The sequence below is a fragment of the Sorex araneus genome, chromosome 1, assembly GCF_027595985.1.
Source record: "Sorex araneus isolate mSorAra2 chromosome 1, mSorAra2.pri, whole genome shotgun sequence".
In the NCBI taxonomy this organism is placed as follows: Eukaryota; Metazoa; Chordata; class Mammalia; order Eulipotyphla; family Soricidae; genus Sorex; species Sorex araneus.
In genome coordinates this window covers 160,130,333-160,156,775 of record NC_073302.1, presented here as the reverse complement: position 1 = coordinate 160,156,775, position 26,443 = coordinate 160,130,333, and positions in this window count along the sequence as shown.

The window sequence follows — 26,443 nt, the reverse complement described above, 5'->3', positions numbered from 1 at the left end:
CCCTCCATAAGCTCTTTGATAGGAATAAGAGAGAGGAATAAGATGAGGGGATTTTTAAAAAAGATAATGAGGAGTGAGAAAAAAGAAAAGTTTTAATGGTGTAGGTAGAACAATGTATATCACAGGTATTGAAAAGTTAAAATTTCCATCTATTATGATAAAATATACACAACCTTTCCCTCAGGAATTTAATAGAGTTTTAAAAAATTCTTTTTTAAAAAAAAAAAGAAATCAACTTACAATTTAAAATTTCTCTCTAATACACAAATTTTACAAGTTCATTACTCTAGTTTTTCTTACTTCAGTAGTCAGCAGGAGTGCACTGAAACCAATGCTGGGATAAACATTTTGCTAGCAAAGTATATGAGGTGTGCATTTAAGAGACTTCCCTTTTGAAGTTTACTCTCTTCTCTCTGAGTAAGAATGCAGCCACTTCTCTGTGCCCTGGGAACTCTAGGAAGAAAATCCATTTAAGTCTATAGCAATCTGTCAGGTGACAAAGATGTTTGTTCCTTCAATGAGCTTTTATTGTTGTTGTTGTTGTTAGTCTCCCTTTCCATCTTCAGACTCAACAAACAGAGCTCTATTTGTTATTGTCATTTGTATTTGGTTTGATTTATCTATCTGTGTGTTTTGAAGTATATATTTATGCATTGGCCATCCCCATTGTTATTATTAACACTGTTAAAGGAGGATTAAAACTTGCTGAGTACATTTCTTAGAAACAGACATTGCTGTGGAAATAGCTAAAGTTTAGAAAAGACAGAGGCAAAAGTGCAGAGACAAAATTATGTTTCTTCATTCTGCTATTGAACTGTGTATCAGAGCAATTTAAAGAGAATATTGAATATGTTTTAAAGTAGATAGAATTACCGAAGAAACAGTAGAGTTTATGATCTATAAACTCCAATTTAAAATCTTTCAGATGCTAGAATTTAGTAAGCCAAGTTCCATATATATTTGAGTTAACATATAAAGGTTAACATAAAAGAAAAAGCACTTAAATTTTATTTTAGACATTAGCAATACATAATTATTTATCTTCAAGAAAACTACATGCCTCTTAGAAAACCTTCCAAGTTGCTTTGTTGGAAAAGAGCTCTGCTTCAGAATCATTGGTTCAGACTTTTTAAATTACTTTTGCTTTTCTTTTTCTTAGACTGTTTTTTAAAATCTATTCTAATTTTTTAGTCTAAAAACTGTGTTGTTGGAGCCAGAAAGTACAGGAGGTAAGGCATTTGCCTTGCATGAGACCAACCTGGCATCCCATGGGGTCCCTTGAGCACCAGAAGGGACTCCTGAGTTCAGAACCAGGGGTAAATGCTGAGCATCACAGAATGTGGTCCCAAAACAAACGCCAACCTCCCCCGAAAAATCAACAAAAATAGTCCTATCTTTAACTTATATATTGGATGATTGTACATTGGCATTGAATGAAATGATTGATGAATTATAGATTTATAGGAGAATAAAACAAAATTTAATTGAACAGTTTCTACAAATTCCATATTCTGAAATTGGAATTATTGGCAGAATTGCCACTGTAGTCAACTTTATTTTATTTTATTATTTTTAAATTTTATTTTATTGAATCACCATGTGGAAAGTTACAAAGTTCTAAGGCTTATGTCTCAGTTATACAATGCTCAAACACCCGTCCTTTCACCAGTGCCCATATTCCACCACCAAAAAAAAAAAACCAGTATACATCCCACCCCCCACCCCCCAACCCCCCCGTATAACTGATAAATTTCACTTCCTTTTCTCTTTACCTTGATTACATTCCATATTTCAACACAAAACTCACTATTGTTGTTGGAGTTTCAACACAGAACTCACTATTCTTGTTAGAATTTATCCCCCAAGAATACAGCCCTATTGACAGGGAAATATTTGATAATTAGTTTTCCACTGATGAGAATGAAGAGATATAAAGTCGCGTGGCCGTGGTAGTGGCCACGTGGTTTACAATTTCTGTATTTTAGTAATTAGGTCCAGGTAGACTTAAGTTGGAAATTGAATCATTTCCCTTCCTGGAGCAGCGTGGCGTCCCGCTGTTTCAAGTTCAAAGCACATTTTTTTTCCCGCGCCACCAAGTTCATACCTGCTTAAAAGTCCTGTAAAATGGCGGACACCACACCTCTTCCTCCCAGAGGGAAGAAAAACCAAGGAAGAAGGATATTTCCTCCGTTAGCCGGCGTGGGGCAAAAGCTTAGTTCACAGTCTGCATCCATGGCTGCAAGCACTCGCTGGAACCCCAAGTCATATAGCTGGCTCTGGATTCTGCTCATTCAGCAGCCAAGCGGCTGTGCAAAGGCATGGCCACCCGGATCAAATCTCGGCGGAGCTCCAACTTTATATGGAATGGTTTATTTTCTCATTTAGAGTTCGAAGCTCCTAAATTAAGATTCTATTTTAGCATGTAATCGTAGAGAAAGATAAATATAAAAAGTTTAAAATAAGTATTGTAACATGTCTTTAAGACTTTTGTTAGTGTCTGAGAAATACATTCCTAAAATAAAACAGTTGCAAATTGCTCTATGCTATACACACTATATGTTGCTAAACTATTTATTAACAACATGACCGAACAAGACTGAATGGTTTTGTGTTTCATATATTACAGTGTTCAGACGTGTACAAGTCATATTAACTCATAAAATTAGATGAACTTATGGATACCTTCAACTAGGTATTTCTGTGATCCACAAATTGACTAGAATTTAATATTAGAGATGGTGTGCAACAAGTCAAGAAATATAAAATTATGTTTAAACAGTCTCATTTAAACTGCCTAATCATTGGTGATGGACCATTGTATGTCCAACTATGAATAAGTTTGTAATTCATGGTTCTTTAATAAAATAGAAATTTGAGGAAAAAAGTAAATTGTTTAGTCATTTACATTTTCAAATGACAGGATCAATGATTTATCCTCAGCTTCAATAACTTTTCAGGTATAGTATTTCTATATTTAAAAAATTTTCATTTCTATGATGTAAAACTGTGATAAAAAGACAAGAATTCTTTCAGTTAAGTATACACACACACATCCTACCTGATAATTTTTTATACTGACAACTCTGACATTTCCCATTTTCCAAACTTTTCTTCCTTTCGTTGTTGTGATGACTAGGAGTCATGTATTTTGCTGTGGCACTCACACGCTTCGTTGTGTTCATTATGGGTTATATACTTTAGCTCTGGTAAATTCTGGTAAGCTCCCTGAAAGCATGTTCTAGCAACTATTGAAGTGTCTGGTACATATAGATATCAGTAAATAAGTAACAGCTGAATGGACTAATGAACAAAATTTTGAAAATCCACTACTAAATTTGTTTGGTGCTCCATATCAGACATAGTTCTAAAAATGTAATTCCAGGACAAAATTTGCTTGTACATCTGACACAGCCTGATATTATGAGTATCCTCAAAGTCTAGTCTAAGTCTCATTTCTTCAAGTCCATCAATTGCCTAGTTGTCACCAATCTTCTCTGAAAGTTTATAGCACTTTTAGTCTCTCCCACAAAATTCAACACTCAATTTATGTCTTGTTTTGTAGAGTTCACTACAGTATGTTCAATTTATGATTATTTGACTTTGGGTTATGCACATATATAGTGCTCTTTATAATAACAAGTACTAAATACAAATAAGTCTCTTTTCTTAATAAATTTTGTACTTATCAATAACTATATGGCCTCTTGTATTGATAAGATTAATTTTAAAATACTACCTCATTGGTTTCACAATAATGGTGTAGTAGATACTGACACTATTATCTCCATTTTGTAGGTAGAAATTTTAAGAACAAAAAGAGGTAATTATTATTCCAATAAGTAATTAGATTTCTTACATTACAGACTCTAGGTCATCATTTATGACATCTAGAGCCCAATACTTGCTTACTACTTTGTTTTCTAACTTGCTCAAGGTAAACTTTATCTGGCATTCAGAATCCAACCAGCTCTGCACTCTATCTGTTTAGGACAACTTTCATCAGATAGTAATTTCTAATCAGTTACATGTTCAAGAACTTGCAGGGAGAGATAGAAAGAAGGAAATAGGAAGAAATTCAAGGGGAGGAGAGTAGGAAGATACTAAGAAGTTGAGACCCAGACTGGCAGACTATCTGGCCAGCAGACGTGTTTTGTTTGGCCATTCCAGGGGCTTTTTTAGAAAGTAAATACTTTGTCAACCTTTAAAATGGCAAGTATTCTCACACACACACACACACACACACACACACACACACACACACACATATATATATATATATATATTTCTGACTTCTCTTGAAAATATGAAGCAAAAGGCAATAGCAGTCTCACTTTTCTGTTCAGTTCTCGCTGCAAATCGGTGTCCTGATTCCTTATCTCATAAGGTAACCCTGTCCTAACTGTCTCTGATTTAGCTTCAGGAGCTTCACTAAGCCTCTCTAGTGATCTGAGATTATTTTATTTTATTTTATTACAGCTAGTTTCTGGTCCATTACTGGTTCCAGAAATAGGAGGGGCAGGAGAGATGGTACAGCGCGTAGGACATTTGCCTTGCACCTGACCAACCTGGGTATAATCCTTGGAACCTCATATGGTCCCTCAATCCCTGCCAGGAGTGATACTTGAGCACAGAGCCAGACTTAAGTCCTGACTACACCCAGATGTTCACCCCCCTCGCCCCCACCCCCCACAAAAAGAAGAAAAAGCAGAAGGGAGAGAGGTAAAGTGGAAATCGAAAGAAGCAGAGATAAAGGAAATAAAGAAAAAGGTAAGGATAAAGATGGTGAGGTCATGATATAAACAATTTACTCTAAGTTGTAAATTATGCCCAGACATCTTTTCAGTTATGCTGTCATATTCTCCATAGAAGTTCTACTGAATTCCATTAATTCTACAGGACAGTGTGTTAATTTCTGACTGCAAGAATTTTGGAAGAAAAATGACAGCATCAATATGGTTTTATGTGACTGGTTATTATCTTAAGGCTGTGATAATAAGTTATGATTAAATTTAGTAGCTTAAAATGACAAATTAACTTTCTTACAGTCATGGACTAGGAGTCTAAAATTAAGATGGTAATAGGGCTGGTCTCCCTCAAATATTGTGAACTACTTTATAAAATTAAAAAATTTTAAAAAATCACTGTGGCAGAATCTTCCTATCACCTCATTTCCAGTGGCTTTAGGAGTTCCTTGGTTTGTGACTATTTAATTTAAATAGCTGCTGCTATGGTCACATGACTTTTCCCTATGTGTCTGAGTCTCTTTTTTGTCTATGATGAGGATCTTTGTCGTGACTTAAAGCTCAACTGAGTAGTCCAGGGTAATTCCATTTTTGTTATTTTGCTTTTTGGGTCACACCCAGCGATGCTCAGGGGTTACTCCTGGCTTTGCACTCAGGAATTATTCCTGACAGTGCTTGGGGGACCATATGGGATGCCGGGATCGAACCTGGGTCGGCCGCGTGCAAGGCAAACGCCCTACCCGCTGTGCTATCGCTCCGGCCCCAGTAATTCCATTTTAAGAACCTTAATTTAATTATATATGCAAAGACACTTTCCCTGCCAAAGATAATATCTATAGGTTCTATGTGTCAAAATGTAGATTTATTAATTTTTTATTGAGCCATCATTTTTTAACTGTATCAAATTTCACTAGTCAAGATCTGCTACTCCTATTAAAAATGTTTATTCAAAAGGATATATACCATTTACACTTAATTCAACGTGGTGCTTATGATTAATTCTATAAAGGGGTTAGCATCACATTTTTAGTCAATTCTGCATTCTCACTTATTGTTATTACTATTATTAGAAAGTCCGATCTAATTTGTTACATGATTACCTATATGGTCTTTATAAAAGTTCAGAGTGTCATTCAAATAATATAAGCTCTGAGAATCCAAGACCTGTGCCTTAATTTCTATTTTCTACTGAGATCAAGACAGTCTACTGCTTATATCTATAGATATTCATTGTATGCATATTGATTAGTAAATCATTTTAAGATTAGTCTGTCTGGAGAAAGATAGGGTTTTTGCTAAGGGATTGAATGTACTAGGGGAACAAAGCAGCTTTTGTGCATGAGTGTGTTTTTCCCTGGGGGTAGTAGAGAACATGACTAAAGCTAGCTCTTGGCTAATTTCTTCTATTTTCTCACTGAGTTCTTTCGAGTATGTTGCTTTAAACTTTTCTCCACACCTACTTCTAAAAGGTAGAAGTGAGAAGAATGAGCCCTAAAGGCAACATTAACATGTTTAGAAATCTTGATTGAATCCATTAAGTGATCTGGCTGAGACTGAAGTCCTATTGAATGGCCACAGAGTAATAAATATTTGTCTATAAAATGCAGGGAGTTAGTATTAGTACTTTAGTAAGAACTGCTTCAGAAGGATTTTCTTGGAAGAAAAGGAAGAGAAGGAGGAAACAAAATTTGGTTTCAATAGCTATTAAATGAAGGTTCTTTTAGAACATCCAAGAAATTCAAGACATAGTAAGTGATGTCAGAGAAAGAGAAGGTTGTGGGAAGCAGAAATTAGAAGAATGCCATAATCTTGCCTGAGGCAGTTGGTAGCTGAGAAACTCTAAAGAAGGGGGGAGGGGAATGTATTCATAGAGAAGCTGGAGAAATATGCAGCCTCATGTGTTGCAAGTAGAATAGGACTTTCTGGCTACTCTGGTACTGCTGGAATGAACCTTTAGCACTGGCTAAATAAGTTTCTACTGCTAAAATAATAAAGTAAATTTTAGAAGCATCAGAAGCTAAGCTGAAGGTTTGTGGAAATTCTCTTGATATTTTATGAATTAACCTAGATAGATCACTTTTCCTAAACCTTGTTGAACCTCCATTTTCCCTGTTAGAGAAAAAAAAATCTAGTCTAATCTTATTCTTTGTTAGGTTTAAATAGAAGTCACTTAGACTTTCTTAAACTCAGTGAAAATAGATCCAGTCAAATCTGTTTCACAGTGACTTTGCTACTAAGCCAAAACCCTAGATTAGCTTCTAAATGCATTTAAACAAGGAATCGTGTTAAGATTCTAGTCTTTGGTGAGAAAGTGGATGAAGGTGAAGGGTTGGACTTAGTGTATGTGCTCTTGAAAGACGTGAACACAACTATTCTTTTTCTGTCTGTCTAGCCAAGGCGTCTCTGACTACTCAAGGATTGTTTTAAAAACGAATAGATAAGAGACTGAAGACCCAGTCTGAGCATGCTGGGTCTTATCTTTCCCCCTAAAAATACCTACTACACTCTAAATGCGAATTGCAAACAAATAAAAATTAACTTAAATGGTTAAAATACTTTCTTTAACATAATCAAGGCATCTGTGATTTTTAGGAAGCAAAAGAAACGATAAGATTGAGAGGGGGACAGGTGGAGGAAGAAGCTAAGAGAAGGATCCATTGAGAACAAAGCTTCCTCTGGTTCCGGAAGGTAGGACATTGCCTTGGAACATGTCCACTAGGTGGCGATTCATCTCTTATGTTAATCCCTGAATTGAGGGACTGATCTGTGGAGCATTGTGGTGGGTGTGGTAAGGTAACTATAGATCATTTGTTTTTCCGAATTGCCTTTCTCTGAAAAAAAGTTCTTAAAAAGTAATGAGAGCAATCTAGGTTCCCCATTAGGGGTAAAAATTAAGTACTGTCATTTTGGAGGGTTTCAAAGGTTCTGGGTGTTAAGCAAAATTGAAGATTTCTGAAGCTATAAATAACCATGGGCATCATCCCAATGACCATACTTGTTTGGAAAGGGGAGCGGGTAGTGGGGGTTGGAGGAAGGGTCCCTGAGGGTTTAGATAGATAGATAGTTGTATATATATATATATATATATATATATATATATATATATATATACATATACATATGTATATATATACACACATACATACATATGTGTATATATAGAGAGAGAGAATGTGTGCACGCGTGCGAGATTGAGATTGGGTTTTCTCACTAGATGATTGCAAATAGCTTCAGCATTATCATTATCAAGAGTTTTAATAAGAGAAATTTCAGTGGTAGACTGCCTAATGAGTTTGGGATTTCAATCCCAGCAACTCTGATGTTTGAGATCTCTGGTGCCACAAGAAAGTGTGAGAGATTCTCCCTAATACACCATAAATGACTGTGTGGCAGCAGTGCAATAAAGTGTGTGCAATACCCTGGCATTGCAAAAAACATTAAAGTAAGGAAAGTGGAAAAACTAAGGAAAGGGGGGAGATGTTAATAGTTAGTGTGTAAAATATTTTTTTTAAATCAGCGTTCATCTTAAAACCTATATAAGAAGATTTGATCAAAGAGATGGGATGAGAAAGAGGCATACTGGTAGATATGTGACTCTAAGTACCCACTGACAGATGAATGGATTAAAAAAAAAAAAGAGGGGAGGGATTTTGACCATAGAGATAGTATAGCAGATACAGAACTTTCCTTACACACGTCTGGCCCAGGTTCCATACTCCATACCACAAATGACCCCCAAAGCATGACCAGGAATCATCACTGAGCACAGAGGTAGGCGTAAGCAGTGAACACATAAACAAAACAAAGGAGAGGAGGAGAAGGAAAAGGAGAAGTAGGAGGATGAGGACAAGTAGAGGAGAGGAGAAAGAGGAAGAGAGGAGAACGAGGAGAAAAAAACATATGGTTTATATATATGTACTTATATACACACACATATATATAAATATATGCAATGGAATGCAACTTAGTAATAAATGATGCAATTGTGCAACAAGATAGGTTGACCTAGACAGAATTATTCTTGGTAAAGTAAGTCAGAAAAAGATAAGGGGTGCATGTTTTCAGTCATACATTGTATATAAAGAAACAGGACAAGTGTACTAAATTAAAAAAAACTTTTAGATTATATAACCAAATTAGTCATATTAAGTAAAGGGGAAGATGAAGGGAATTGGGACACTCAAGTAAATGGGGTCAACTCTACAGTAAATAAGAGAATTGGGCTTTTAGTGAGGGAACTTAATATAGATATTTTAACCCTGTGCACCTGAGACATATAATGCTATTTTATTTTTTAAGAGTATGACATAAAAGAATCTGTCTTGGAATCCATTTGTGAAGAATCACTAACTGCACATGACTGGCCACTAACATGCTGCCAGAAATAGTTTCCAATTAAGAGAAAGCACTGGGTCCTGGCAAACAAGCAAAAAACACAGACTAACTTGTCAGGAAGACAAGTACTTGCCTTTGTTCTAGAAAGTGAAAACCAGATCTGGCCAATGTTAGTCCAGTGCCACCCAAATTTTGCCACAAGAGCTTAAACATTGCCTATTTTTCTGTTAGGGAACTGACTCTGCTGATCATAAGTCTCAGTTGTGATGGTGTCTGCTCATGGGGCAGAGCACCTCCGAGTAAAGCTGAGTTTTATGATGGGATGCTGACTCTAATATTATTTCTATCACTCCTATTTTGAAATGTTTCACTGCATCTAAATATAAATATTGGCCCATCATTAGTTTCATCAAGATTAGGTTCAATTATGCCACTTATCTGGGATAGCAAATGGTCTGATTTACAATGCTTTTATCTTCCAAAACCACAGGTTATTTTAACAAATTCATTATGTTGTGAACCTTGGGAAGACTTGTAAATTACTGACTTTTTTTTCTTACACTATGTTTCATAACATGTTGTTTTATGATCATTTCACTTTATGTCCTATTTTCTTCATGTATATTTTCTTTTCCTGTTAAAAAATGAAAATAATGTGTGATTTTGAATCCATATTTCTTTTTTTTAATTTTTGAATCTATATTTCAAGAACATTTTGAAGCCCTTCAAAAAGGTACCATAAAGTACTTGCAAACTCAGGACTAATTACTGCCTGTTATCCATTGATAATAGCAAAATAGTCTTCTGCTATATAATCATTATTCTTTTATATGACCAGTTTAAAAGTAAACTATTTTAGCATATTTTCCTTTGTAATTTTAGTTGGTTGAATTTATAAATGCTTTTAGATTTTACTAGTCTTCTAATACATAGATGAGGGGTTTTGGCCTCATTAATATCTTTTAAGAAAAGAAAATGAGAATTTTATTTTATTTATTTATTTTTTGGCTTTTTGGGTCACACCTGGCGATGCTCAGGGTTGACTCCTGGCTCTGCACTCAGGAATCACTCCTGGCAGTGCTTGGGGGACCATATGGGATGCTGGGAATCAACCAGGGTCGGCTGCCTGCAAGACAAATGCCCTACCCACTGTACTATTGCTCCAGCCCCATAAAATGAAAATTTTAGAGTTAATTTTTGCATGAGTTTAAATTGCTTCTTTTGAATGCTCATTTTGAAGTTTTGAATGTGTATTTGGCATTGTAGTGTACATCATTCATTCCTTTCAGAAAATGAGTGACCTTTCCAAATGCATTTGTCCATTTATTAACTTATTCCAGGTGTGTTAGAGATGAGTTATGAGAGTCAGAATCCTCAGATCTAAGTTTACTACAGCAGACTTGAGGTTTTAATCCTTTCCTGAATGTTCTACTAGTTTAAACTGGTCTTCCTATCTTTCTTTGTTAGGCTGTGTATTTGTATCTCCTCTATATAATACTAGAAACAATTCTTCTGAGTCTTTCACTGCCAAGTGTAGATCCGATCAAAATTTGTGGTTTCTGTTTCAAACTGACCTTGAACCTTCAGTGTTTGGGCTTGTTTAATCTTGGCAAAGGTTTGCTTCCTGTTTCTAAGAATGAACTATTATTAGGATCAAAGGCTTCTCGCCCATCTAATAGTTCTTAGAAAACAAGATTATCATTGTGAGAATGAATTTAGTAGGTTAAACATTCATTTTAATCAAAGAAAGTCTGGAAGAATGAAGTAAGAAACAAAAAGAAAATAAACTTAGCAAAATAAATTGTTTTCAACAAAAGACTAAGGAAGCCAAAGATAACTTGTCATTTTATATATTTAAAATATTATAGTGAAAATAAACCTTATTCCTGACGCTAGAAAGATGTCTCAAAGGGCCAGAGCACATGTTTCATAAGTGGGAGGCCAGTGTTCAATTCCTGACACTGGAAAGTCTCCTGGAAGAATCCCTAAACACTGAGTTTAGAATATCCCTGAATAGTACCAGGTGTGCCCCTCAAAATAAAACTCATAAAAAGCAAACCTAGCTTCTGAAATTGATCACTAAAGTGCTTTACTACCATGATTTCTGGAAAATAATCTATATCTAGTATATAACTGTAAGTTCAGATTGAAAAATGGGTTACATAGATCAAATTTTCCTGTCAACAACCGACTACTATGCAAGAGTTGGAAATCTATGATCCTAATTTGTTTAACACATTTTTTTTGTAGACATGTAATTAAGAGCAAGGTTATAACTGTCAAAGATATATGCTATGAATCTAGATATTGAATCTGATTTCTGTACAAAGACATAACATGATAACACATTTCAAAAATGAATTTTCGAGGCAGGAGTGTTAGCACAGAAAGAGGACACTTGTCTTTCATGCTTCTGACCATGATTTTATCTCCAACACTGCAAATAGGTCCGTAAGCACTACTAGGCATGATCCCTGAGTATAGAGCCAGAGTAAGCCCTGAGAACTACTGGGTGAACTCACCCAACCACCCCCCGAAAAAAAAAAAAACGCAAAGCAAAGGAGCTTACCTGACCTTTTGGGTAATGGTCTTGAGGAAGTCAAGCCAATCGGAGTCGCTTTTATGATCCACTAGTTTTCCATTAATAACAGACTCTCACATTGTCTAAGTGTGTGCTCAGTTGCAGCTGTGCTCTCCTATTGTTAGGGTGAGTTTATAAAATACTCTTAGAAAATGTTGTTCACCGTGGGATTCTGCAGTTTTGGCACCTGCAAAGAAGATGCAATAAATACTTGAGAATGGTGTCTCCTTGGTATCTGAGGAGTGGAGTCTTTGGGCAGTTTGAGCACTGAATGTGGTGATAAAGTAGGGACATAGTCTGAGCAGCTTATGAGAAACAAACTCCAGGCTTCATCTGAGGACAGTGAAGAAGGAAGCCCTAGTCATTCTCTACATGTAGTATCTGCCAAATCACTAAAATTTTTATGTTGTAATTTTGATTGTCAGAAGACAATTTTCTGCTTTTTGGCCCAACTAGAGTGAAAGTGACCATATAAGTCCTTTCATCTTAAACAGTTAATGAACATGACAAAATATATAGATTAAAAATGGGATCACAAGAAAATCCCAGAAAAGGGGAAAAGGAAGATCATATAGCCTAGAGGTAGTTTACAGGCCACGATACAGTCTAAAATGCAATGTATAAAGCACACTGGTTTTACCTAGTTGAAGAGATAAAAATCAAAGTTTACATATGCAAGAAAGTTTGAATTCATGAGACAGAGCATCGGAGAGGAAGGAACTTCATGGAGAGAAGTAGAAAGCCCTGGAAGTCTATAAAAGGATCCTTGTATGACCAACGCTTGAATACGGATACATAAAAAAAGATGATGGAAGGCTAGAGTCATAGTACAGTGGGTAAGACACTTGCTTTGTATGTGCCCAACGTAATTTGATCCTAATACTGCTTATGGTCTCCCAAGCTCCACCATGAGTGCTCTCTGAGCATCGCTGAATATGGCTCCCTAACTCACTCACCAAAAAATGGTGAAAGATACAAAGGAAAGAAGCACAAGAAAGCAGTCAGTCATTCAATCAATGCGCACAACAGCCAGGGCTTACACAAGGCTCAGTATACATCTTTTTTGTCAGATTAAAAAAAAACAACAACTTTATTTGTATCAGAGAGATAGTACAGTGGGTAGGGTACTTGCCTTACACATGACTGACCCATATTACATCTTCAGCATTTACCATGTTTCCCTGAGATAGCCATCCTATTGTGCAGAGTAAGAAGTAACACCTGACCACAGCCAGGTGCCCCCCTACCCTATCCCCAAAAGAAGAAAAGAAAGAAAAGAAGAGAAGAGAAATGAAAAGTGAAGAAAAGAAGAGAGAGAAATGAAAAGTGAAGAAAAGAAAAGAAAAGAAAAGAAAAGAAGAGAAGAGAAAAGAAAAGAAAAGAAAAGGAAAAGGAAAGAAAAGAAAAGAAATGAAAAGAGAAGAGAAGAGAAGAGAAGAGAAGAAAAGAAAAGAAAAGAAAAGAAAAGAAAAGAAAAGAAAAGAAAAGAAAAGAAAAGAGAAGAAAAGAAAAGAGAAGAAAAGAAAAGAGAAGGAGAGGAGAGGAAAGGAAAGAAGAGGAAAGGAAAGAAAAGAAAAGAAAAGAAAAGAAAAGAAAAGAAAAGAAAAGAAAAGGAAAGGAAAGGAAAGGAAAGGAAAGGAAAAGAAAGAAAAAGGAAAGAAGAGGCTTTACTAGAACACAATCTTAGGGAGAGTCCTCTGAACAGTCCTGCCTTAGTTGGGCAGCTAAATTTCCACTAGGCTAAATGATTATTCTGGACCTGTCCCATCAAAGCTTAAAAACAAGGCTAGAAAGGACTAAATGAATTTGCACTAGAGTAGCACTGTAGTACTGTAGCACTGTCGTCCCGTTGTTCATTGATTTGGGCACCAGTAATGTCTCCATTGTGAGATTTATTGTTACTGTTTTTGGCATATCGAATACGCCACGAGGAGCTTGCCAGGCTCTGCTTTGCAGATGGAAACTCTCGGGAGCTTGTCGAGCTCTCCGAGAGGGACAGAGAAATCGAAACCAGGTCAGCCTCATGCAAGGCAAAAGCCCTACCCACAGTGCTATTGCTCCAGTCCACACTAGAGTAGATGGACACTAATTTTTTTTTAAATAAACACACTTTAAAAAGTAGAACAAAAGAATCTAGTCAACTATAATGTAAAGTACATAACCTCTACTGCCAAATTACAACTTGATGATCATGAAAAAAAAAGAATATATGATCAGCAAATAGGATAAAATAAAAATGGAAATAGGTAAGTGAAAAAGATGATAGAACTAACATCCACAAATATTCAAACAACTGTTGGATCAGGGAGACAGTACAGGAGGAAAGATACTTTGCAATGGCAAACTTGTCTCTTAAATATGTGAGAAATCATTCTGAGTAGAGAACCAGGATTAACATCTGAATATCACTTAGGTGTTCCCTTCCCCCCCAAAGACCCTGTTATAAATATACTCTCAACAAGTTAAAGGAGATAGAGACGTGAGGTAAGAAAGGGCGGATGTAAAAAAGACCAAAATAGAGGAAGAGGTGATAGCACAGCAGGTAAGGCATTTGCTTTGCTTGTAGCCAACTTGGGTTTGATCCCCAGCATCCCTGACGCCACATATGGCCCTCTGAGCATCACATACATCCCATATGGTCCCCTGATATGGTCCCCTGGCAATAATTGGCCAGAAGTGATTCCTGAGTGCAGAGCTAGAACTAATCCCTGAAGGTTGCTGAGTGTGACTAAAACATTTTGTTTTAAAAAAAATGCCTTGGAGGGTATTGCCATTTTGACAATGATAATCTTTCCAATCCATGAACAGGGGATGTGTTTCTATTTTTCCTTGTCCTCTTTTATTTCTTAAAGTGCTGTTCTGTAGTTTGTTTTTGTAATGAAAAAGAAGGAAAAAAAGAAGGAAAGTACCTGCCATACAGACAGACTTCGTGGAGGGTGGAGGGAGGGACACTGGGAACATTGGTGGTGGAAAACACCTCCTACATCAGTGGAGAGATGGTTGTTGGAACGCTGTATGACTGACCCGACCATTTTGTAACTCTATATCACAGTGACTCAATAAAAAATTAAAATTAAAAAAGCATAAGCATTTCATGCATTAAAAGATCCAAATAACATTTCTAAAGATAAAAGCTAGAATATTTTTAAAAATTTAATTCACAAAGTGATCATTTTTCATGAGAAAATAATGGCAAACTTAAATAGATAACAATATAAATAGGGACCATTCTACAAATGAGAGTGAGAAGGAGAGATAGATTAAAAATAATGAATAAAGGATCGCCCTGATTTTATTCTTATCTGTGGAATAAAATCAATGCATGTAACATAGAATTACAGTTCCATAATAAGGTAATAAGAGAAAAGATATAAATTTTATGAAATAAAGACAGTTTTTTTTCAGATCCTCACAGATATAAGAATCAGAATTATTCCAATCAAAAGAGATAAGAAAATATCAAGGTATCTATCAAATGTCAATAACAAATGAGAACAAGGAAATCTTTAAAAATCTAAAGAAATAACATTTTATATATAAGGAAAAGTCAACACTTCAAATGAACATGCACTCCATAAAACAATCAAACATTCCTACAGTGCTACGAGAGATAAATCATTTGAATTAGAGGAATAAAGATAAAAATGGCTTAAAAAAGATAAAAAGAGAAAAAATAGTTATAGACAACTTGTTAAAAACTATGCAAGCCAGTAAAAGATGTAGTTTTAGCACTAAAGTTCTGAAATATCTATCAGCATAGACTAGGCACTAAGTGAAACTATATTTCAAAACACAAAGTTAAGTACAAACTGCTTTCAGAGAAGTAAACGTAGGAAGAAAACATTATAAGCAGAACTACTCTGTCAATTATGTTAAAAGATGTTCTTCAGACAGAAGAGAAATAATATCAAAACAAGGTTGGATCTGCATAAAGGAAAATGAGTGATCAAAAATAATGCATCAATACACATCCTTCTTATTTTTATTATAAGATAATTGAATATTTAAATCAACCTAGTGGTAATATGGCAAGGAAGTACAGCAATCATAATATGTATAGAAATAGAAATATTTATATGCAACACATATAAATAACCAATAATTAATTTTCAGAATCACTGTATCACTATATCACTGTCATCCCGTTGTTCGTTGATTTACTCGAGCGGGCACCAGTAACGTTTCTATTACACTCAGCCCTGAGATTTTAGCAGCCTCTCCTAACTCCTTTCCCAATGATTAGATGCTCTTTCAGGGTCAGGGGAATGAGACCTATTGTTACTGTTTTTGGCATATCGAATACCCTACGGATAGTTTGCCAATTTCTGCCGTGCCAGCGGGATACTCTCGGTAGCTTGCCAGGCTCTCCAAGAGGTATGTATATATCTTTTACTGCATTTGAGATATGGATACGCCACAGGGAGTTTTCCAGGCTCTCCTATGTGTGCAATAGATTCTTAGTACCTTGTCAGGTTCTCCAAGAGAGAGAACTAGGCTATTAGATGTCGTGTGGCCTCAATGTGAGCTTGGTTTTATAGTCTCTGGATGTTGGCCATTGATGGGATTACACAGCAGGGCAGTTTCTGGGTGTGACTGCCTAGCTACTGGATAATAGGGGATCTGGGTGGAAGAGGCCTAGTCCTGATCCAAGCAGTCTTGGAGATCTTGGCCCCAAGTCCCGCACACCTGGGTTCCTCTGCTGGTTTCTTCATGTGTGAGGCTCATCCGAACGTGTGGAGAGTGGACTTGAGCATGGCTGTGGCTGGGTTCCAGAGGTCTTCAATTGTCGAGGCTCTTAAATTTCAGAATAAAGAAATAAATGAGAAAAATTAACTTTCTCGTGGTAAAAAAAATCAGAAATGGTTCCTGAATGCACCAAAATATTATCATAACACTCTTTTCAAATGTTAATACAATTTATGAGATTTCACATAAAATGCAGTTAGAAAAAATTACAATATCTTGGACTGGAGAGAGTGCAGTGGGTAAGGTGCTTGTCTTGCTTGTGCCTAACCCAAGTTTGATCCCCAGCATCCCATTCAGTCCCCCTGAATACCTCCAAGAGTAATCCCTGAATACAGAGCCAAAAACAACACTGGGTATGACTCTAAATCAAAACAAACAGAGCAAAAATCACAAAATCTGGTAGTATTTGGAATTGGTAATAGTGCATAAAAATGGGAATCCTATCCTGGTGATAGTGCATAAAAATGGGAATCCTATCCTGGTGATAGTGCAGAAATTGCACAGTCTAGTAAATTTCCTTCTCATAATTTAGTCTATGGAGAAATTCTTGAGTATATTTAAGAGGAGATCTATACATAAATGCTTAGTCATTGCAATTTATGTAGGAGTAAAAATTTAGAAAACAAAATATATGCTGATGATTGAATGGATATGTTAATGATGGTGTAGTCTACAACGGTATACTCTACTTCATTGAAAAATATAATATATAGATACAAACAGCAACAGATCATAGGACCATAATCATAAGAGAAAGTAAAGTCATATATTTTTCTTCATTTATAACACATAATATTACTATAGGATAGAGTAACTCAGATATTGTTGTTTTTCTTTCAACTAAGCCCAGAATTTTTATCACAGCAAATTAAAATTCTTTCCTGATATATCTTATACTTGAATATCTCTGCATCTAATTCTATGGACCATCTGATTTCTTCTTTTGAGTATGAGCCAAATTTTCTTACCATTTGTCATGACTCAGATGCCTGTATTGTGTGCCCATTATTATCAAAGAGCACTGTATATAAAAGAACAGTGGGGTTTAGAATAATTTTTACCCCTAGAATAAAACATGCTCTACTTCTGTCATGCCACTAATACAGTATGCTGAGTTAATTTAACCAGCAGAATAACTGAGTCTGGCTCTATTACAGTTTTACTTTCTTGGTCTGCCACTGGATTGAAAGGTTTACTGATGGAAACAGGACTTGCATTAAGGAAGACTCAAGACAGCCGTATTCACAGAACTTCAGACATCTCTGTTTACTATATTACCGCCACTAGCTCTCTGGATGTGAGAGCTGCTCTGTTGACAGCTTGTGAATGTCAGCTTCTAGGTATTCTGTGGAGTTCCTTTGCTGTCCAGTGTTATTAATGAAATTTAGTATCCCAAGCAACTTTTGACACTAGCCTGTAGAGGGCTGAGATGATGTACTGAATGATGGGACTTAAAAGTCATACAGATTTTTCTTTCATTCCCTGTATGCCCAATATTCAGCATGTTCTTTCATGGTCTTAAAGAAGGCCTGGATAGCCTTATTGATTTCTTTCCATTCTCTCTCCCTGACCCAGCCTGCAACATTTTATCTCCAATGTTTTACAAAGCCTGCAATATTTTATCTCCAAAACCCAGGGGAAAAAGTTGGTAGGTTTGTGTACATTCATTCTAAATCTGGGCCTCCTTGAAACTGATACATCACCCTAGTTCGCATATAAATACTAAACATATTTTGGAAGTTTGGCTGTCTTTTGCCATTATCTGTTGTGGTAGAATTCTATTTTTCTATCAGAAAGAAGCCATGGGTATTTTTGCTTGTTTTTCTAGGACTGTCATTACTTTCTGGATGTTAATTTACTTGGTTTTCTTTACATCTTCAGCACTCTGATTCAATTGAAATATCAAGTTTGTGTTTTGGAATCTTGTATCTGGAATTGTTCTCATAGTTAGATAACAGTGACAGAGTGTGCCTTATTAAATTATAAGCAAAGGTTGAAATTTAGGTTTTGACAAATGAATTCACGAACTTACCCTTTAAAAAGTCAATTAAGGTTGTTTTTACTAAATTTAAATTTAGTAAGGAGCGCTGAATTTCATCATAAAAACTCAAACAGATATTATTAAACTCTCAAATATGTACATCTCAACTCATCTCAAAAGTCTCTTTTAATTTTGTCTTCCAGACATATTATTTCTGTTCATTTTAAATAGTAATTTTTTAACTGCAAAAATTTATTCACCAAGACTGATTTAAATACAAGTCTGTATGTTGTTGAAGTAAGCTAAAACTCTTCCTTTTTTGCATGAAACATGGACAGATGGTGTCTCCAAATAAGATGATTGTCTTGGCTCTTATTTTTTTGTTTGTTATTGTTGTTTGTTGGACTACACCCAATGACACTCAGGACTTACTCCTGACTCTGTGTTCAGGGATCACTCCTGAGTTTGGGAGGACCACATGCCATCCTGGAGATTTAAACTGAAGTTGGTGGCACGAAAAGCAGAGCACCTTAATCCCTGAATTGTATCTCTTCCTCCCATCCCCAGATGATTATCTTGAAAATTTGTAGGCATCATGGAAGAATCTTCCTTTTCTCTCTCTTTAGCAATACATTTGACTCTACCTAATTGTAGTTAACAAAGCTTCCTTAAAGCAAATTAACCTTAGTTCCATTTTGGCTGAAGTTCTGCTCAGATCAAAGAGAAATACAGATTTACTGAAAGAAATTATTATCTAGTTTAGGGCATATATTTGATAGCTGTTGTGATGAGAGAAATTAATAGCACAGAAGCAGTTTTGTTAATGTAGGGAAGGATACACCATATTTTCCAAAGAAATCCAAGCAATGCAATATACATAAATAAATAGATAAGAGGAGATTTATTATTGGAATTGTCTCATAAGGTTCCAGAAACCAAAAATATCACAAGATCTGCTGTGCCTAAGCTGGAGAATTAGGAAAAACTGGGTCTAACTCATTGCTAGTATGAAGACCTGAGAATTAAAAGGAGCTAAAGGTACAAGTTTCAGGTTCAAAGATCCAAGAACCAGTATCTTGACAACCTATGTCACAAGAAGATAAAAGCTCCAGCTCAACAAGATGACTGGATTCCCCTTTCCTGCATTTTATTTGTTTATATTTATACATTCACTCATTCATAATTATACATTTTATTGATATAGCATTGCTTTACAAGAGTGTAAATATTTATATAGTTTAGTGTTACATGCACAAAATTTCTGCAAACCAGTGTCCACATGCATTCCTTACCATATGTAAGATTCTTTAGTACACTTCCTCCTACCATCGGTATTGTCAATTCTGCTTCTATTGAAAATGTCTGTTATCTTGCTTTGTTTCTTTATATACTACTTTTGAGTAAGAGCATCAACTATTTGTCATTTCTCATGTGCCTTATTTCATTCAGCACGAAACACTCTAGTTCTATTAATATCATAGCTAAAGGCAAATTTTCATATTTTCTTAGAGCTAAGTAGTATTGTATACATACCCACAATTTCTTTACTCGTTTGATGTTTGATCCTTGGCTTGCTTTAAGTCTTGTTTCTAGTACATAGAATTGTGATAAGTATAGCTATAGAGTTATCTTTACAAGTGAGTTTTTGTGTTGTTTGAATAGATTCCTAGGATTGGATTTGATGAATAATATATAGTTATAATTATTTCAGAAATCTTTACACTATTTTCACATAAACTGATCAGTTTACATTCCACCAACAGTGAACAAGTGTTTCTTTTTCTTTACATTCCTGCCAGCACTTGTTCATATACGGCATTCCCATAGGCATGAGATGATCTTATTATTTTTCATTTGTTTTAATTTCATTTATGGTAGTATGGTAAAATAGTATTAAAGTTTATGGTATTCATGTACAATGTTTCTGTATCCCACTACCAAAGTCCCCCAGTCTGTCCACCACTGTCCTTAAATCCCTTCTAATCTCACTTTCATTCGGACCATAAAGGTCGAATCAAAGGTTATATTTATTTATTTGTTCTACTATTTAAGTACCCAGTGCATGAGAATAGCCTCTCTATACTGAGGTTGACATTTTTTTTCTATTTGCTTGTACTAATTTAAATGCTCATATTTTCCAGAAACACACAGATATATCTCACAAACATATCTTACAAATCACTGTCACTGTCACTGTCATCCCGTTGCTCATTGATTTGCTCTAGCGGGCGCCAGTAGCATCTCCATTGTGAGACTGGTTTGTTACTGTTTTGGGCATGTTGAATACGCCACAGACTCTGCCCTGCAGGCAAGATATCCTCAGTAGCTTGCCAGGCTCTCCGGGAGGAGCGGAGGAATCAAACTCGGGTCGGCCGAGTGTAAGGCAAATGCCCTACTGCTGTACTTATCGCTCCAGCCCATATCTCACAAAATACCCAGAAATAATGTTTTACCAGCATTGTGGACATCACTTAGAACAAATAATTGATACATAACATTAAACATCATTGAGCCCTGCTAACGCTGAAAACTGAGAACGAAAACTGAGCCACTACTGATAATTTAATGTTGTATAGAAATATAGCGTTTTTATTTTTTCAGCATTGTTAATAACTTTTCAACTGGCTGTATGAATCTACTTCAAGATAAAGATTTTTCTCCTCACAAGGAATTAAAGTTAGCACATTTCAGGAACACTTCCTAGGAATAACTGGAATACCCATATTCATAGTTAAAAGAAAATGTTTTGAGTATAATGGAATGCCCAATAAATATTTCTATCTTAGAGACCCCAAGTTTTTAAAAATGCTTTAAAATAATTTTTAGTTGCAAATAATAATAATAGTGTAGGTATAAGCATGAGAAAATATTTATACAATTAATAAGAGATTATCATTAAGATGAAACATATAGCAAAGGTTAAATTGATATTTTTTAGTTTTAGACATGTAATATGTTAGCACCAATCCTACCATCAGTGTCAACTTCCCTGCACCAGTGTTCCCATGTTCCTTCCCTACCCTAACCTCCACCCCATCCCTACCTGTCAACTTGACAGGCACATTACAAAATTTCAGTGGTTGCAGCTTAGGTCTCATATTTTTTGTCTTGGATATATGGCTATACCACTCACCCATATCGCCAGTATAGCTAAATCCCTGATGCCCATTACTTTGTCTTCACTCCCTCCCAATCCCAACCCTTGATCTCTTTTCTTCTCTGTCCTCCTCTCAAAATACTGGGGTTAAGAGTGATCTAGGCTTCCATCTCTTACTACAATATATTTACTCATCCTGTAAAAAAATGTGTTTTTTAAGGAAGAAGTTTAACCCTACAGGAATAAATCAGATAATGTTTATCTCATTGACTATACTATTGAATTAATAGCAAATCTTTGCAGCTTATGTTACAAAAAACCAGACATTTATAATCACCAACTGTATGCCAGGTGTTATAAGTGTTGAGGTAGAAAATTTAGCAAAATGAAATACAGTTCTTGCTCTGGGAGTACTTACACTCAGTTGTGAAAGACATATATTGTTCCAATAGTCCAATAAATTCTGTAAAATTTAAAATCAAAAGAAATGCTCTGCTTAAAAGGAATAGATTTGATGAAAGTATTCAGTAGAAAAGGCATACTGGCATACTGGCAAAATCAGGAAAGGATTCCTGAAATTTGAGATATTAAGCATAAACAGAGCAGGAAAAAATTGGGTAACTAATTGAGTGGGAAAGATTTGGTTCAGAGAAATAAAGAACAGATAAAAAAGGTTGTGAGTCAAGTGTTGCTTTTATATTTTAGAACTAGTACAGCTGAAAGGCAGAGATTGAGTCAGCTGATGTTTTTGAGAGGAGGAGGAGAGGAACACAGTGGTCTGACCATGCAGTCTAAAGTAACTGAAGTTTTCTTGTCTTTGTCCTAAGAACAATAGGAAACAATTAGAGATGATTTTGGAGGAGGAATTGGGGAGAGCAGTTGGAGTATGATTTAAGTAGGGTAACATTTTGAAAGCATCACACAATTTTTGTTGTGGGAAGTTTGGAATAAGCTAGCATGCATGTAAGACCACTAGTAGACGTGATTGGACAAATAGACTTTTGTGCCAAAACATTAATAATCTAAGAATGAAAGAAATGGGGGGCTGGAGTGATAGCACAGCAGGTAAGGCATTTGCCTTGCACGAGGCCGACCCAGGTTTGAATCCCAGCATCCCATATGGTCCCCTGAGCACCGCCAGGGGTAATTCCTGAGTGCATGAGCCAGGAATGACCCCTGTGCCCCTGTGCATTGCCGGGTGTGACCCAAAAAGCAAAAAAAAAAAAAAAAGAATGAAAGAAATGGGCTATCATTTGACATATTTCTTAGAGGTGGTAGGCCATTTTGATTATTCTTGGTATTGCCTACAAGTTCTATTTGCATAGTGTCTTTTACATGGTAAGTCTTGATTAAAAGAAAGTGTAGGGAGGGGAACGAGAAAAAAAGAGAAGAGAATAAATTTCTGTTCTTGCATCACACTTCACGATAAAGACATTAATTGATCTCATAGGTTTCCTGTCTGGTAAACAGAAGGAGATTGGAGTTGATTAATAGGAGCTTCCACCATGTTTTATTTAATTGTGTGATAATAAAGGGTCTCTATATTCAACTGAATAGACAATTTATGCTTCATTAAGTCCTCCTCTCATTTATGCACTTCAGGTGCCTCAATTAGGTGGCAGTTCTGTTTTGAATGGTTCTTTTAAGCATGACAAGATGCCAGTGACAAGATGCCAGGGGATATCTGGAGAAGCAATAGAATTTAAAGCATCCTCTATGTCTGGAAGACACCATCTCTCACTTCTTATAATGCTCAATTGAACCCTATGGTTTATAAATATTCATAAATCTGAAAAAAACCTATCTTATATAAATGAACAAACATCATAGAATTCCTCGAAGGGAGGCTCAGCTAATGCTTCAGAATAAAAAATTTATTTTTGCATAAGAGAAATGTTTGCCTCATCTGGAACATTTGAGGATTAGGCAGCTTAAAGGTCTATTTATTTTAATTAGAGTATGCACTGAATATTATCTCTTCAGTGATTAAGTATGATCTGCAAATATGTGAAGCTGACACAATGTAAAACTAGAAGATTTTCATTTTTATGGGGTAAAATAATAAGCCACATGTTTGAATGTTTGTTTTGAGTAAATGTAGTTTTACTTAAAGGCTGAACTACATTTTTACATTCCTATATTGACTTGAATTTACACCAATATGATTTTCTGCAAGTTCCTTTATCATTGATAACTTCATAAAGAATCATATAGCCTCAATTATATCAGTGAAATCTTTTACTTGTTTCTTTAACTTGTTTTTGTTTGAAGATAATACTGAAACTATTACTCTCTCTTTTGAAAGCAAGCACTTACAATGTTTTTTCAATTACTTATATTTATGAACAAATAAATTCATATAAAATGATTCTTCCAACTCATATTTTATGCATGGATATTTATATTCCTTTGGTAAAAAGGTTCAAATTTTCTCATTGCTTTTTTCATCACCTTGCATAATGTCTGATAAAATGCCTTCTCCAATTTATTCTTTAACTTGCTGACATCCAGATGCCTTGAAAATTGAGCTAGTAATGTGGCATTCTCTTCATATTAACATGATATCTGTCAAGGTGGAAATCAGAAACTTTTAAAGCAGTTTAACCACATGAGTCAGTTGCTCAAGTTAATTCCAGAAGAAATTTCAATGGAAATGTAGAGACTTTCAGAGAGAAAATGGAAAAACCCACAGAAGCCAAGGCAGATGACTATCAGTAATGTTGCTGGGAGGAGCCCTAACTGATGGATTTAATAATTCTGCAGTAGCTTTATAATTCCATCGTCTTCCTCTATGTCTGGACAAATATCTGTTATGAAGTGGCCTCTTTCATTTATTTACTATCTTGCACTCACAAAGTCCTTTGAACTGCTGACATTTGGTTCACTATGTGGACTTTCTTTCACAGGAGCCATTGCTTGGCCCTGCTTCCCTGCCCCCCACACTTCCCTTAAACAAACATCCTTTTTTAAAAAGCAAATAGAATCTCTGCTCTCCATTTTCGTTTGACTTCCCACACATTGCTGTTAACTGTTCCCCAAACACAGATGGAAGGCAGGCTTATACTCTTCCTCTGGTGGCTTTTTCACAAGATCTCTTCTCTATAAATATTGTGATTTATTATCCTGAGCAGAAAATGTTCCTTTTAGTAGCCCTACCACCCACCCCCAAAAATCGGTTATTTGTGAATAATGCCTTTTTAGCAATAATAGCTCTGTAGTGACAAAGCATACACCAACAAAATGGCCAAGTATATGGTTAAAAATCATTCAAAGTTTCTTGCTATCTTATTTTGCATCTTCTAAGCAAACAGAAAAGGTCACAGAAGGAAAGAGGCATTTAGTGAGCCCCCTAATAATCTTTAATTGGTGCAGTGAAGCATCCCTTCAGAGGTAGAAGGTGATTCCTTCAGATCTATATTATCCACAATTTTCTTGCTTTATCTCTGAGGCAAAAAAGAGTATGGATAAGGGGCTTTCAGGTGTGGAATTATTTGACCACGTTTGCTTTTGCATGCAGCCATGCAGTAAGGACACAGCAAATTCACAATGCCTCTTGAAAAGCAGGAAGTTCATTCTTCAGTGTGTGTAGCCAGATGAGCGTGCAGATGTCTCAGTTACACAGAGAAGCTATTTCCAACTAGAAGCCATATGGAAATGTATCTAGTATGATTTCAAGATAAGAATTTATATCATCAAACCTCACACTTTGGGACTGTCACTCTTAACTTTACCTGTCTTTATAAAAATAAGTTTCCTTAGGGACTTGGGGATGTAGCTCAATGGTAGAAAGCCAGCCGGTCAGGCATGAGGTCATGAGTTCAATCCCCATCAGGACCCCACATGCAGATGTTTTCCTGACAGCTCTGACATTTGGATCCCCTGACACATAAGAAAGTTGTTAATCTCTGACACACTGCAACCAAACGTGAGAGCACCACAACTATGTGCAGGACCCCCTTAGTGAGCACCACAACTAAAGTGTACAATGCTCAGAAGCATAGCAACAAAAAATGTGCAATATTCACAATCCACTATGTGAACCTGGTTGTCACAGCAACAACTACAAAGGCAAGGGGGAGAAACTAATCTTTCCTCAATCTAACAGTTCTAGGGCAATTGAACGGACAATGCAGCTGTGACACACACACACACACACACAGACACTCAGACACACACACTAGAATACTATGTAGCTATAAGAAAAGATGAAATCATGCAATTTGCTGAAATTTTCATGGAACTGGAGGGTAGCACTATAGCACTGTAGCACTGCCGTCCTGTTTTTTCATTGATTTGCTCGAGCGGGCACCAGTAATGTCTCCGAACTGGAGGATATCACTTTAAATGAAACAAGTCAGAGGGAGAAGAATTGGGTGATATTACTCATCTGTGATGTACAAAGAAGTAAGGAACATAAGGTTTGGGAATGGAAGGTTTCAAATGATGATGAACACTTGTCCCTGGATTACAGAACTGAAAATACCAAGAAAAGGGTGGGAGTATGGGTGGAGGCAATGATGAGGTGGAATGGAAGTAACATAAGGTCACTGATGAAAGGTCTTGGTCACTACCATGAGTGCTAATACTATTGTAAACATGTAACCCAAAAATAATCATTATTTTTTTTTAAAGGTTAGGAAATGGGTGGGAGTAGGAGGTGGCCTTGATGGAAGGATGATGACACTGATAGTGGACATTGAGTTGGAAAATTGTCTACATAAAATTCATTCATTTATGATATTGTAAATTATAGTGCCTAAGAAAAATAATTTTAAAAATCTAATGATTTTTAGAGTTAACCATAGGTTGATTTTTGTTTTTTGTTTTTGTTTTTGCATCAGACCCAGTACTGCTCAGGGATTGCTCCTGGCTCTTCACTCAGGAATTACTCCTTGGTGAAGCTTGTGGAACCATATGGGATGTGGGGAATCAAACCCAGGTTGGCCTCATGCAAGGCAAAC